General features: G+C 41.9%; 1 protein-coding gene and 1 pseudogene across 2 annotated transcripts in view; both read left to right on the forward strand.

Moving 5' to 3' along the window:
• Positions 1–14,552, forward strand: part of IGF2BP2 (insulin like growth factor 2 mRNA binding protein 2) — a 152,841-nt gene that overhangs the window by 25,056 nt on the left and 113,233 nt on the right. The window lies entirely within an intron of this gene.
• On the forward strand, positions 206–428 carry LOC308242246 (small nuclear ribonucleoprotein G-like; annotated as a pseudogene). The gene has a single exon. The product of its transcript is annotated as a small nuclear ribonucleoprotein G-like (transcript).

The raw sequence follows: 14,552 nt of genomic DNA on the forward strand, positions 1-14,552 counted from the left end.
CCCTTCCTGCCTGCTCTAGAATTCTGAGTCTACAAGTCCTTAGCAAAGAAATACTTGTTTAGGAACAACTGCCTGTGTGAAGATAAGGAGCCAGGCATACCTGCAATTCGAGGGCAGACCAGTTCTCCAAAACCTATTCTGACCAACCTTTGGGGCATGTTTGAAAATACAGGGTAGATATCTTTGAGCTTACTGAGTAGACACCATGAGCAAAGCTCACCTTCCTGAGTTAAAAAAATTTAGGGATAAGAAGTTATCGTTGAAATTAAATGGTGGCAGACACATCCAAGGAATATTGCGGGGATTTGATCCCTTTATGAATCTTGCGGTAGGTGTGGAGATGGCAATTAGTGGACAACAGAATAATATTAGAATGGTGGTAATACGAGGAAAATAGCATCATGTTTGAAGCCTTGGAACAAGTATAAAGAATGGCTGTGTTCACCAGAGACATCAACTGCTTCCACATGTCCCCTCTCCGCAGCTCCTGTTTTACTGCAATATAAAAATTGAGTTGTGCACATTTTCACATGGAACTTTTGTTAAATAAACTTTTGTATTGAGAGAAAAAAAGAAAAAGAAAACAGTAAGCATTTTAATCTGTCCATCTTGCCTCGCTGCTCTCCATGCTGGACCAGACCAGAGCTTCTCAGCGCTGTCAGATTCCAGAACTGTATTTTAGGGTCCTGAACCCTGTTTTGACATCAGGCCCAGAGACAGGAGTTATTTCTTTTTATTTGTTTATTTATTTTTTTAAATACATTTTATTGATTTTTTTACAGAGAGGGAGGGAGAAGGATAGAGAGTCAGAAACATTGATGAGAGAGAAACATCGATCAGCTGCCTCCTGTACACCTCCTACTGGGGATGTGCCTGCAACCAAGGTACATGCCCTTGACTGGAATCGAACCTGGGACCCTTCAGTCCACAGGCCGACGCTCTATCCACTGAGCCAAACCGGTTAAGGCAGAGTTTTGCTTTTTATTAAGCACACAGACTGATGGACAGGCTGAGCTTATCTTGAACACACTCTGAGTGCCATGTGTGGGCAGCATGCGATACATTGGATGAGAGGAGGTACAGACAGCCTGGCGTGAAAAACAGAGGCTGTTGACTGGGCTAGTTGCTTTATATGGATTATTGCCCATCTCCCAATAGCCCTGTGAGGCAAGTGGTGGCGACTTCATTCCTCAGAAGAGGAGACTGAAGTTCAGGGAAATTTCCACTCTCCCAAGGCCACCAGTGGGAAAGGCAACAAATTTCATCTGTCGTGACTACCAAGCCGTTTGTCTTTCTGCTATACCACACTTCTTAATATAAGAAGACTTGTAGCCATACTATTTGGTAATTTCGAACTGAAAGATTATCTCTAATTCAAGAAGCGATTCTTATTCTACCTGATTTGTAATCCAGCACCCCCTCCTCATGCTGAGATCTCAACAGTTTTGTGACTATTGAGCCATGTTTATGATATCCATGACTTAAGAGTCAAACAGTTCCTCTTTGCTCTTGTGTGTTGGACAATAGAATATTCTAGCTGGGATAGAGGAGGAAGAGCTGTGGCCTACTTAGGAGAGGGTCTTAGGGCCTTTAGGAGCTATCAATTACAGTGCAAGGCCACTAGTTCTTCATAGGTCTGCTTATGGTATCTTTCAGGAATGCTTATGGTATGACCAATACTCTCCTCATTTTGTTTGCATCTGTGGATTTCTAAGTGATAGTGACTCTTAATCTATTTTTAATTTCTACTTTAATTTATTATGGGATAGGACTTGGAGTTTATCATCCATTCCCATTCCATTCATTAGTCATTCAGTTAGACTTTAACAAGTCCAGATAAGAAATAGAAAGAATAGCCCTAACCGGTTTGGCTCGGTGGATAGAGCGTCGGCCTGCGGACTCAAGGGTCCCGGGTTCGATTCCGGTCAAGGGCATGTACCTTGGTTGCGGGCACATCCCCAGTGGGTAGTGTGCAGGAGGCAGCTGATCGATGTTTCTCTCTCATCGATGTTTCTAGCTCTCTGTCCCTCTCCCTTCCTCTCTGTAAAAAATCAATAAAATATATTTAAAAAAAAAAAAAAGAAATAGAATAATACTCGGTATTACTAATTGAGGGTGTGTCCTCTTTGTGTGGCTATATCTCCCCATTTCCTGAGGCTAATGTATCTGACACATAATTGGTGTTCTATGTGTGAATGGATGGAGAGATAAAGTGCTTGCAGTTTTTAGAGAATCTTCATTGATATCTTTGGTAACAGCTGTGTTAAAAGAATACATATGCAATCTCAATCTCTCTCTCTTTCTCCTCTCTCTCTTTTGGTATTGGGGAGAATTCCAAATTGAGTATTCAGATACTCAATTCCAAAATTAGTTAGAGTTTTATTCTTTATACCTGATGTGTTTTGAGGGGGTTATAATTTGATGTTATCTGAAACCGATAAAATAATGATCTGCTTTTTAACAGATTTGGCTGTAGTTTGATGAGTGATTTGTCTGTGTTCATACATTCAAGCAGATGGCAGTAATAGCAATATCTTTAGTAAGGTGGAATTCAGTATGAGAAGGTGCATCAGGGTTTAATGAGGTTCAAAATGAAAGATGCAGTCACTCCCATCTTCAAGTACTTGAATGATCTATATATGCAGGAATATCACACCATTCCCCTTCTTCCCTTCTCATAGTTTCCCATTCTAGGGGAGCCCCCATTGTAAAAGCTGCTCTTTATTCCTTCTGTTTCCCTTTACCTCTGCCTGAGAGAGAGAGAAGGGGAATTAGGGACATGGAAGCTTGTTTCTGGAACTACAGCATCCTTGTTAGGATTCCTATAGAAACGTTGTTATGGAGTAATAGGTTATATCTATAATAATAAAAGCGTAATATGCTAATTTGATTGGATGGCTGGACAGCATTCTGGACGACCTTCTGGATGAAGCTGGGGCTGCCAGGGCCGAGCCCCTTGCACAAATTTTGTGCATCGGGCCTCTAGTGGTACTATAAGTTTTTAACGTCTAGTTAGGATACTTAAGTGCACTTGAAAATCACCGTTTTAAGTTTTCCATGGCCTCCCCCCTCCCTTTTTTTTACGTTCACAATCCTACGAAAGATGAGCGTCCTGGTGAATGCATAGGTCCTGTGAGAGTTGGGCCTCCAGGTAACAGCAGCTCACTCAGATGCACACCTTAGGGGCCCCTAGGGGCTCTGTCTTTATCTGTGTGACAGCAGCTACTAGTCCAGTGCCTGCCACAGAGGACATGTCCCCCCACCCCCCAAATACTTGCTGAATTCATTTGAATTTAAGAAAAAGAAATAGGAACTTTTACATTCTCTATTCTCTTCTTTGTCAGTTTCTCAAAAACTTTCTTATGTCAAACTCCTCACCAGCACTGGAAGTAGGACATGCAGTTGGATTTATTTACTGATCTCTTTATTTACTTACATATTCAAAACATTTATTGATCACCTATGATGTGCCGGCACTAAAAGCATAGCAGTGGACCAGTACAGTTCTGTCACCTGCTCTCCTGGAGCTTACAGGCTGGTAGGAAAAAAGGACCCTTGTCAGAAGGAGGGCACTTACCAAGTCTGGGGTGGAACTGTTCTCTAGAAACTTCTGCTGTTTTAGCAGTGTGTAGACTGACTTTGAATTAACTGCTGTCTCCTGGCAAAATCTCTTTTCTTGCCTTAACTATTAATGATGAAAAAGTGACTTTTACAATTATTCAGAATTGTCCTTAAAAATAAAATAAGTGAAAAACATTATGTGGGCACTTTGCTTTTACATAGTCTTGGATTAGAGAGTAATTCTTATTTACCTTCTTTTTAAATAAAGTCTGAAATAATAATTTTAGATATTTAAAAAATAACCTTTTCAGATATTTTATTGCAAATTGTTAATTTTATGAGTTTTCTATTAAGGCAAACTATCTGTTTTCCTTGTGCCTGGCGACTAATTTCGTTGCATATTGTTTCTATTCATAGCTCCCCAATCTTAGGTAAAATGGAGCAGATTTAATGGTGAATAGCTTCAGCTAGGCTAGTTTCATATGGAAAAAAATAATTAAAATCATAGGAAGAGGGTCTAGAATGAAATCCACAGTATTTCTAAGGTATGCTTGTCTAGACAACTAGGATCAGCAAGAAGAGAAGATTCAGGGCCTCCATCTCTTCCCCATCCCACAGAGTGAGAGTTTTGCACAGCAAAGGAAACAATCAACAAAATGAAAAGACAACCCATTGAATGGGAGAACATATTCACGATACATCTGATAAGCGGTTAATATCCAAAATTTATAAAGTACTTATAAAACTCAACACCAGAAAAACAAACAATCCAATTAAATAATGGGCAAAGTACCTGAGTAGACACATCTCCAAGAAGGACATACAGATGGCCAATGGAATTAAGAAAAGGTGCTCAACATCACTGGTCACCAGGAAAGTGCAAATTGAAACCACAGTGAGCTAACACCTCACACCTGTCAGAATGGCTATCAGTAAATCCACAAATGGCAAGTGCTGATGAAGATGAGGAAAAGGGAACCCTCGTGCACTGTGAAGATTGGTGTAGCCACTGTGGAAAGCAGTGTGGAGTTACATCAAAAAATTAAAGATGGAACTGCCTTATAACCCAGTAATACCACTTTTGGGAATATATCCAGAACAGTAATTCAAATGAATATATGCACCCCTAAGTTTATTGCAGTGTTATTACAGTGGCCAAGATTTGGAAGCAGCCCAAGTGTCCATCAGTAGATGAGTAGATACAAAGGCTGTGGTACATTTACACAATGGAATACTACTCAGCCTTAAAAAAGAAGGAAATCTTACCTTTTGCTACATCGTGGATGGACCAGAAGAGTATTATGCTAAGTGAAATAAGCCAGTCAGAGAAAGACAAATACCATATGATTTCACTTATATGTGGAATCTAATGAACAAAAGAAAAATAGCAAACAAAATAGAAATAGACTCATAGATACAGATAACACACTTGACAACTAAAATATATAACTCACTTGATAGCTGTCAGAGGGGAGTTGGATGGGGGCAGATTGAAAAAGGTGAAGGGATTAAGCAAAAAAAACACACCAACGAAACCTCATAGACATAGACAAACTTATGGTGGTTACCAGAGGGAAAGGAAGGTGGGGGAAGGAAAAAAAGGGTCAATAAATAGTGATGGAAGGAGACTTGCCTTGGGGTAGTGAGTATACAATACAGTATACAGATGATGTATTATAGAATGATACACCTGGAACCTATATAATTTTATTAGCCAATGTCACCCCAATAAATCTAATAGCAAAAAAAAAATCATAGGAAGAAAAGGTAGGAAAATGGTACAAAATAAGTAACATAAAGGGTGATTGGGGTGGTGGCTGGGTTGGAAGAAAGTGAAATTTTTTTTTTAAAATATATTTTATTGATATTTTACAGAGAGGAAGGGAGAGGGATAGAAAGCTAGAAACATCGATGAGAGAGAAACATCGATCAGCTGCCTCCTGCACACCTCCCACTGGGGATGTGCCCGCAACCAAGGTACATGCCCTTGACAGGAATCGAACCAGGGACCCTTCAGTCCGAAGGCCGACAGTCTATCCACTGAGCCAAACCGGTTTTGGCGAAATTTTTTTTCTTGATACTCTCTTTGTGATGCAAGATTTACTTCACTAGATTAGTATGATTTACACGAGCTGTTTAAAGGGATTATGTTCTTAACAGTTCTCTTAAAGCTCTTTATTATGTATAGCCTGAAGTCCTGTCACTTTTTCACAACTTGTTTCTGGATGCTCTCTAAAATATCAAGGGTCTTTCAAGATAAAAATAATTCTACTTGGGGGTTTCCGGGGAACTCACTTCTGTCTAAAAACCAAAATGCTTAAACAGTACATTGTATCAAACCTGCCTTTTTAAGGGATTGGAGCACACCTGGTAGCAAAGAGGTTTCTCAGAGGAGAACTTGAGGTGGAGGAAGGAGGAGCCAGTCCAGGGTGAGTTGAGGACCTGGTTACCTTTTAGCCTACTTTCTCCGGGATGACGCATTTTATCCTTCCAGGTCAGTCAACAGCCTCAGCCCTGCATTAAGATTTTTGGTCACAAGTAACAGAAATTCACTTAATCCAGCTTAAGCAATTTTTTTTTTTTTTCCACTTAACCAAACTGCAGGGTGGGCTGGCTGGAGTGGGCTTTAAGGACGATCAGAAGCCGAAACCGGTTTGGCTCGGTGGATAGAGCGTCGGCCTGCGGACTCAAGGGTCCCGGGTTCGATTCCGGTCAAGGGCATGTACCTTGGTTGCGGGCACATCCCCAGTGGGAGGTGTGCAGGAGGCAGCTGATCGATGTTTCTCTCTCATCGATGTTTCTAGCTCTCTATCCCTCTCCCTTCCTCTCTGTGAAATATCAATAAAATATATTAAAAAAAAAAAAAAAAAAAAAAAAAAGGACGATCAGAAGAACCAGGGGCTTGAATGCAGCTGTGTATCTGTTTGGCTCCTCCACACTTTCTCTCCAACTTTTGTCTTTGAGTGATGGCTTCATTTTTCTCTTACTAAAGATGGACTTTCTCTGCATGGAAGGTAATACCATCCATGGTCATTGCCAGTCTATAGCCATCTTTACCGCCTGTGGCCTGGGACAAAATAGGATCCTTTTCCTCCTAGTTTAAGTTTGAAAACCCCAGGGGAGACTTCTGATTGGCCTGGCCTAGGTCATGTGGCTGTGACCGTTGGTACAGCCAAGGGGATGAGGTACCCTGGGCCCGTGGTCGGCAAACTGCGGCTCGCGAGCCACATGCGGCTCTTTGGCCCCTTGAGTGTGGCTCTTCCACAAAATACCACGGCCTGGGCAAGTCTATTTTGTAGAAGTGGCGTTAGAAGAAGTTTAAGTTTAAAAAATTGGGCTCTCAAAAGAAATTTCAATTGTTGTACTGTTGATATTTGGCTCTGTTGACTAATGAGTTTGCCGACCACTGCCCTAGGCTCAGCGTGTGTCACAGACGTTGCCTTTGAGGGAACTGTTACACACAGGCAGCCCCAGCAGTTTTTTGCTTTCTTTAGTCCCTGGGGACTCAGTTTCAACAACTAGTTAAGATTCTTTCCCAAACTCATTAAAAATCTCTTAAGGTCTTTTTTGGTTGTTTTTGCCAAGTGATGGACTTTATACCCCACTACACGTTAGGTTCCTCTTTCATTTTGCTCTGTGTTTTTGCAAGAACACACACTAGCATCCTGTGCTGTAGTATGATCTAGAGAATTATGGTTGACTGACTGAAGGAATACCACTGGCATAACTATGAAATCATAAAACTTGAGTGATGAAAGAGGTCCTGGATTCTATCTGCCTTCAATAGTTTCACAGATATTACAGGGCTTCCTAAACACAAAGGGCCGAGAAATAAAGGAGGGCAAGCAGTTCTTCAAATTCCCAAATACTGGGCCTTGTTCTGGGAACTGGGTAGTGGAGTGAAGCAGACAGATAAGAAAGGTCCTCAGACCTTACATTTATCTAAAGGAAAATCTTAACTAGAATCCAAATTGCTTTGATTTTTGGCTGAAATTATGTCAGTTTAGAGGTTATCTTTTAAGAAGGGGCTGACCCCTGAAGGGATCTGAAGCTCTGTTTGTCAGTATCTGTGAATGATTGTTTAAGAGGCAAAGCAAAGTATTAGTAAGTGATGCTTGTTTAGCAGATAAAATCTTTGGCAAGATGGCATCTTTTGGAAAAATAAATAAATAAAAGGAGTTCTTGGTGGTGAGAGAATGAGGAAGAGCTCAATCTTTTAGACCCACAGACTATGATTCAAATCTCAGCACTCCAGTTTCTAGCTTTGTAGCATGGGCAAGTTGTGAAAGCTCTTATAGATTCCCATTCCTCAGCTATAAAATGTCTTTATCTACTTTACGTGTTTTTTTGGGTGAGTATTATATGAAAGTTAAGCAGTTAATTTAAAAAAATATATATTTGTATTGATTTCAGAGAGGAAGGGAGAGGGAGAGAGAGAGAGAGAAACATCAATGATGAGAGAGAACCATCGATCAGCTGCCTCCTGCACGCCCCCAACTAGGGATCAAGCCCTCAACCCGGGCATGTGCCTTTGACCATAATCAAACCCGGGAACCTTCAGTCCGCAGGCCGACGCTCTGTCCACTGAGCCAAATGGGCTAGGGCAAGCAGTTAATTTTTAATGACAACACGCAATATAAAATTTACCATCTTAACATTTTTAAGTGTACAGTTCAGTGATGTTAAGTACATTCATATTATTGTGCTCATCCATCTCCAGAACTCTTTTCATTTGGCAAAACTAAAACTCTATACCCATTAAACATTAACTCCCTATTCCCCTCTCAACCCAGCCCCTGGCAGCCGCCATTCTACAAACAGTTACTTTTTTGTAAATGGTAAGATCTCAAAAAATGTTAGCTGTTATCCCTCTAAATCAGGAGTCAGCAAACTCTAGCCCACAGGCCAATTTTGGCCAGTAGCCTGTTTTGATGTAGGGTGTCTTTGAAGTAAGAGCGTTTTTTATGTTTCTAAAGGGCTATAAAAACAAAACAATAAGGGAGAATATGCCATAGAGACAGTAGGTAGCCCACAAAACCAAAAATATTTACTATGGGGTCCTTTAAGAATTTGATTTTAAAATGTGTGTGTGTGTGTGTGTGTGTGTGTGTGTGTGTGTGTGTGTGTGTACATACCCTTCCAGATATCTTATGGGACTTACATGAACATCTACCCTAGACCATGAAATTCTTCATGGGGCCATGTTGCCCCTAAAGGATTGAAATTTGCGGGGGGGGGGGGGGCGGTGAGATATCTTAGATATTATAATGATTTGCAGCCTTTCAAAGAGCCACAATATGTAAAAAGAGATATAGCATGTCTCTAGGCTATTGGTTGGGCACAAACAGATGTTAGCCACTTCGGTCAATCAGATCTTGAAAGTTGAGGTGTTTTTACATAAAATGATAAAAACCAAGAACCAGGTGCAGATGCAGTGGCATGTAGAGTGACACAGTGACAGCCCGGTTTGAATCTAACTGGCTTATGTCCTTGAGTTTGTAATCAGCTACTGTGTTGAGTTTCTGGGAACTGTTGGTCCTGCCCTCATGGATGAGAACTCCATTTGCTGACCAGGCAGTCACAGTGGCCCTGGGCCCCTCTCCCCCCGTTGAAGTCCTCCACCTCTGCAGAGCTCTGTGCAGCCCTAGAGAGGCCCAGAGCGAAAATTAGGCCTTCCATGGCCATCTCCTAGCAGAGGCATCGATCTGTTTTCAGTAAGAGTCCAAACGTTCAGAAACCAACATATATGAGAGGCACATTTACTTTTATTGCTGTTCATGGAGCAAGAAAGTCCTCTCTTGGTTTACAAGCATCTCGAGTGTCTCAAATCTGAATCAAGCGTATGGCAGCCTTTAAACTTATCATTATCCTTTTGTCCATAAACCTTCCTAAATGGCCTAGTTTCACCATGACATTTTAGCGGGATTAAACTTGAACTGAAAATTATGTAATCAATTACAATTGCTATTTGTGTCAAGCCTGTAACTTGATCACACAAGGCACAGAGCTGACAGGTGGTTAATCCCTACCACTTAACTTCTTCATATATGTTCCTTAAGAAAGAATTTAAAGCAACAGCCACAACAGCATGACTTTGGTAAAAATCTCAAGTGGGTGCTGTTTGGTGACCAAGCTGGAAAGCCAGTGACTTCCACTTCCCAGCCCTCAACCTATGGTCCCAGTCAACTTGCATGAAGGCTGCCCTGCAACCCACAAGTCTTGTGCTTTAACATATTCTCGTCACTGTGTGGACACAGTTAGTCATGAAGCTATTTTCAGACAAGACCGGTAGCTGTGCCCATTAATTTACGTTCTGAGCTTCTGGTGCTGGAATAAAATTACTAGGAATAACCATTTTTTGATGACCACCTTGTAAGTGCCACTGTGTAGTGGAGGCTTCTTTCTCAAAATTAGTGGGTATTAATATAACTTTCTATATAATGGATGTGAATGTTACATGGCCATGCCCAAAGGTTAATTCCAAGCTGAGATGGTCAGTAAGACTATCTGAAGCAGCCGAAGCCGGTTTGGCTCAGTGGATAGAGCGTCGGCCTGCGGACTGAAGGGTCCCGGGTTCGATTCCGGTCAAGGGCGTGTACCTTGGTTGCGGGCACATTCCCAGTGGGGGTGTGCGGGAGGCAGCTGATCGATGTTTCTCTCTCATCGATGTTTCTGGCTCTCTGTCCCTCTCCCTTCCTCTCTGTGAAATATCAATGGAATATATTAAAAAAAAAAAAAAAAAGACTATCTGAAGCAAACATACGGTGCTGGCCTAGTTGAGTGTCAGTGTGGTAAAGAAGACAAGAGGTAGGTTTTGAAGTCAAACACTGGCACTGGAAATTAGCTGTGATCTTAAGCAGATTTTGAAAATCTTCAACTGGCTTTTACTCATTGAAAAGAAAGGAAGGACTAATAATTCTCTACATCATTAAAAAGTTCCTGGCACATGAAGTTCCTGGCACACAGTGGGAGTTGTTAGCAGTCCTGTCTATTGGGGCAGTTCTTCCACTCTTCCCTCCCCTAAAGAAGAAGAAGGACTTGTCTTACTCTACTGAGTCAGGGTTTAAATTTAGCAAAATCCCAGTTAGTACATATATGTTTTCAGTGGTTATGGGAGCTATGTCTAATATTTGAAATGAGCTGTACTTGATTCATATTTTTAAACAATATATGTATTCTGCCCAATTCTAAAAAAAATAATTTTTTTTCTTTTTTTGGCAGCTAATTCATTTCTTAGTCATACTATGAACTCCCAGCACCTTACCCCATAAATGCAGCCCTGGTTAGAGCTCTTCATAGAGCCTATAATGCTTTAAACCTACTAACCTCATTTTATACGTTTCCCCAAAACAGGCACCCATGTGTGCGTGCACACACACACGATTTATGACCTAACTTTTGGGAACAATGTTAAAACAAACAAACAAAATTCTTAGAAAGTTGTGAGATGCTTAAAATAGTTTGATTTTTAAATGGTTTAGGATCTTTTCCCATAAGACTTGGTGCTTGCTCCTATAAATAGAGGCATGCAAGTGGGTCCAGAGTAGTTGCTCTCTAGTCACAGTGCTTAAGAGGATCAAGAAGTCAGCTGTATTTTCTTGATATCTCAAGACTACTGTGAACTTTTAACCTCATTAACGCCAAACTTAAAAACAAATTGACTTTACAAACCTATAAGTCAGATTGAGAATATTTCACATGAAAAGCTTCCAGGTGCCCAGCTGGTTTTGCTCAGTGGATAGAGCATCAGCCTGCGGACTGAAGGATCCCAGGTTCGATTCCGATCAAGGGTATATGCCCAGGTTGCAGGCTCGGTCCCAGCCAATCAATGACTCATCATTGATGTTTCTATCTCTCTCCCTCTCCTTTCCTCTCTGAAATAAATAAAAATATGTTTAATAAATAAATAAAAGCTTCCAGGTGTCTTGTCACTTTCCTTTATTAAGGACAGACAACTAGACTCTCCCTTTCACCCCTACTCCCTAACACTGTTTACATGATCACTAGGATTTTTCTAATGGGCTGTGATCATTGTTATAGCTGGGAGATGGGTACATAGTGTCCATCTACTTGTTTTTCCCTATTTTTAATTTTATTTTTTTCATCACCATTTATCCCCCCCATACTCTCTTTCACCTCCCTTCTTCCCCCACAATCACCACACTGTTGTCTGTGTCCATGAGTTCTTTCTCTTTTTTTTATTTTTTTGTTTAACCCCCACCCCCACCCCACCCTGAGCTGTCTGCCTGCTCTCTATCTATGCGTCTGTCTCTGTTTTGCTTGTTAGTTCAGCTTGTTCATTAAATTCTACATATGAGTGAAATCAAATGGTATTTGTTTTTCTCTGACTGGCTTATTTCACTCAGCATAATGTTCTCCAGGTTCCAACAATACTTTTATATTGTTGTTGTTTTTTTAAATTGATTTTCAGAGGGGGGGGATAGAGAGAGAGAGAGAGAGAGAGAGAGAGAGAGACAGACAGACAGACATCGATGTGAGAGCAAAACATTGATCAGCTGCTTCTTGCACACCCCCTCCTGGGAATTGATCCTGCAACCCAGTTATGTGCCCTGACTGGGAATCTAACCTGCGACCTCTCAGTGCACAGGATGATGCTCAACCACTGAGCCACACTGGCCAGGGTGTGTTTTATTCTCTTTCCTATAATCTATAACAGCCACATTAAAAACAAACAAACAGAACAGTTAGAGTTCACTCTTTTTCTACTTTGGTTTGGGATAGGATGGTAGTATAATGTGTTTTTTCAGTCTCATCCCCTTAGGTTGTTTAAGGCAATGTATAGGAAAGGAAAAGAAACTGAAAATAAATAGATATGAGATCCCCAAAGTGTACATATTATTTGAATTCTAAGATTTCTCTTGAGAGTTTTCAGTCTGGATCTTGCTAAAAAACCTGCTTAAATGCGTAGGTAAGTGTCATATGTAAGTATGGCAGCATGGCAGATAGAGTATAACTGAAAGGGTAGAGGACTTGGAATCCCAAAGTGGGAGCCAAGATCTGGTTTTGCCACTTCTTAGGTAAAGGGTCCTTGGGCACATTATCCAGCCTTATGAGCCCGTTTCTTCAGCTACTATAATGAAGACAGTACATGCTCTGCCTACCTCTTAGGGATTTTTTTTTCTGTTTTACACTAGAGGCCTGGTGCATGAATTCGTGCACAGGTGGGGTCCCCAGGGGGGTGGGCCGGGATGCAATTGGCCCTCTGGGCGGTTGGTGGGATGCCCTTGCTGGCACGAGATCAGGATTCATCCTGCTGACATCCACACCGGTTGTCGGGAGCCACCTGGTGGCCGCTTTTATATTGTTTCTTCCTTGCGGAGTGTCTAGGGAGGGGAAGTAGCTGTGGTGCCCAAGGCTGACTTCCAGGAAGCCGGCGGCGCTGGCAGGATTGTGCTGGTGGTGCTGGTCCATTGGTGCCTGGCCTGTTCTCCAAAGATTGGACCTGCAGGACTACTGAGGGAGTGAGTGGCTGCTGGGGGCTGGTGGACCCCTGGGACGGGTTGGTCAGCTGAGCTGCGCTCCTGCTGTGATTTAACTGACCACCAGGGGGCAGCTCCTGCATTGAGCGTCTTCCCCCTTGTAGTGACTAGTCATTCTGGTCGTTCGGTCGTTTAGGCTTTTATATATATATGTGTGTGTGTGTGTGTGTGTGTGTGTGTGTGTGTGTGTGTGTGTATATACACACACACACGCACACGCGCACACACACACACACTAGAGGCGCGGTGCATGAAATTTGTGCATGGGGGGGGGGGTCCCCTCAGCCCAGCCTGCACCCTCTCCAATCTGGGACCCCTCACCTGCCTGCCTGCCTGATTGCCCCTTACTGCCCCCCTCTGCCGGCCTGGTTGCCCCCAACTGCCCCCCCTGCGGGCCTGGTCACCCCATGCAGCCTGCTGTTCAGTCATTTGGTTGTCCCTCACTGACCCCCCTGCCAGCCTGGTCGTTCCATGCAGCCTGCTGTTCCGTTGTTGGGTCACCCCTCACTAACCCCCATGCCGGCCTGGTCACCCCACTCAGCCTGCTGCTTGGTCGTTGGGTCACCCCCTCACTGACCCTCCTGCCAGCCTGGTTGCCCCACGCAGCGTGTTCGGTTGTTCGTTCGGTTGCGATGGTCGCTTAGGTTTTTATATATATAGAATAGGTTGGTGACTTACTCACTTAGCTAGTGTGCATCATTATCTGTTGAACTAGGAACCTGAAATATGTAGAAATAGAAACAATCACATATATAACTTGTTCTCACTTAGCTCATAGTCAAAGAAGGGAATACAAAAATACACAGAAGCACAAGCATACCACTTTGAAGACATTTTTAAATAGTGCAAAATATGCCCAGTACCAGCTGAATGCATATGTTGAAAACAGAAAAAAAAACCCACACACACAAAGGTCCATACAGTCTGTCAAAGGTCTTAAAACTTTTTATCCATTTTTCTGTAGCCTTGCCCTGACCATATTTTCTCTACATAAATTCATTTGGTATAAGAAACTGTGTAGCTACTTTAAAAAAAAAAATTGTCTCACAAGTGATACAAAAATTTACTCTCCATAAATAAGAGAAGAGATAAAACATTATAATCCCCCCTTTACTTCCCACCCCTAATCCCATTCCCCTTCATCCAGCCCCAGATGTAATCACATTACCTTTTGGTACCTGTCCTTCCAGGTATCTGGGTTCCTTTTCTCTTCCACTCCCTTCCACTCTCTCTAAAAGTTAATGGAAAAATATCCTCGGGTGAGGATGAACAACAACTACAAAAATTCTACTTAAGCATATATGTGACTATTTCCCTAATGTAGGTATTGAAAAGTGGAATTACTAGGTCACAAATTGCATGCTTTTAAGTTTGACTAGTTCAGTGGTTCTCAACCTTCCTAATTATTAAAATTATTTTCGTTGCGACTTCATAACTGTAATTTTGCTACTGTTAATGAATCGTAATGTAAATATCTGTGTTTTCCAATGG

Source organism: Plecotus auritus (assembly GCF_963455305.1).
Source record: "Plecotus auritus genome assembly, chromosome: 2".
Classification (NCBI taxonomy): domain Eukaryota; kingdom Metazoa; phylum Chordata; class Mammalia; order Chiroptera; family Vespertilionidae; genus Plecotus; species Plecotus auritus.